Source organism: Bactrocera oleae, chromosome 5 (genome assembly GCF_042242935.1).
Source record: "Bactrocera oleae isolate idBacOlea1 chromosome 5, idBacOlea1, whole genome shotgun sequence".
In the NCBI taxonomy this organism is placed as follows: Eukaryota; Metazoa; Arthropoda; class Insecta; order Diptera; family Tephritidae; genus Bactrocera; species Bactrocera oleae.
This window is the reverse complement of record NC_091539.1, coordinates 12,073,568-12,074,837: the sequence shown is the minus strand read 5'-3', so window position 1 is coordinate 12,074,837 and position 1,270 is coordinate 12,073,568.

Below are 1,270 nucleotides of genomic sequence, written 5' to 3'. Positions count from 1 at the left end.
TAAAGATGGATAAAGAATTTTAATGTAGCGTTATTTTTAAAAGCTCTAAACCTCCACTTACTGAATTCAAATCATTGTTTGTAGTTCTCAGTCAAATATGCGATTATAGAGGCCGACCCTAACAGATATTAAGGGAGCCCTATAATTGACTTGAAGCTATACGAGTTACTCTAATGCAGCTGAAGGCTCTACGTATACCCGTATAAAACCGTGGCGGCTTAGCACAAGTCTTGCCACACCTAATACGTACTAGAAATCTACTAAATAGTAACTTTTTTGAGGTTGATCGTTCACGTCATTAACTCAAAAATATGCTGTCTATGCCGAGTTTATACTCAGTATAACTGTCCATTTGACATAGGACGTTGAGACGCAATATCGCTTATCACACTTGATCTCCGCTAGTTTCCTAAACATATAAAGCTAACTAAATACAAATACAAAAATTTTAACAATAAATCGATTTTGATGTTAGCGATTGCAACAAATTAAAATATCTCACTTTTAAAAAACTAAAAAAAACTTGTACACTCACGCTGGCAACAATTTAAAAACAGTTATCAACTAGGTACCGTTATTTTTGTCTGGTATTATATGCGTATGGTCGAAATGTATTATTTGGTAAGCGAATTTCTTTTGTGCGGTTAGTTTTGAAAAAAAAAGGTGAATAAACAAACATCTCAAGATTTACAAACTCTTGTAGTGAAATCAAGGATGACATGATGCGAGACTCTCTCACATCCTTGGTGAAATTTTGGCAAGAGAACAACAATTCTCGCGAAATAGGCAATATTTTAAAAAACAAACACATACTATTGTTGAGTACATTATTGCTAAATTCAAAGACTGGTGAAGTTGGAAGACTTCATGATAGCGGAGGGCCCAAATAAATAATACTCCTCAGGCCTAAAGAAAAATTGCTCGGAGCATCAAGGAAGAACATAGCTTTGCAAAAGTCCACCCTCAAACTGTTCGGAACTTCTCGCATTCACTCTATTTTAGAGCGCATACACCACGAAGCAAGCCTCACTTAACGAAGAGAAATATGGCGAAACGTTTACTACATATATTGCAAAGAGTAAGTCCACGGTGAAATTTTTACCGATGAGTACAAATTTTATTTATTTGGATCTGACGGTAGTCGATTTATATGAGGAGGGCTAAGCGCTAAACGATAAAAAATTAAATAGGATGGAAGCAAAAATAATGGCAAATGGCGTTGGTAACCTTGTTTTCATCGAAGGCATTATATAAATAATGGACTACTAGG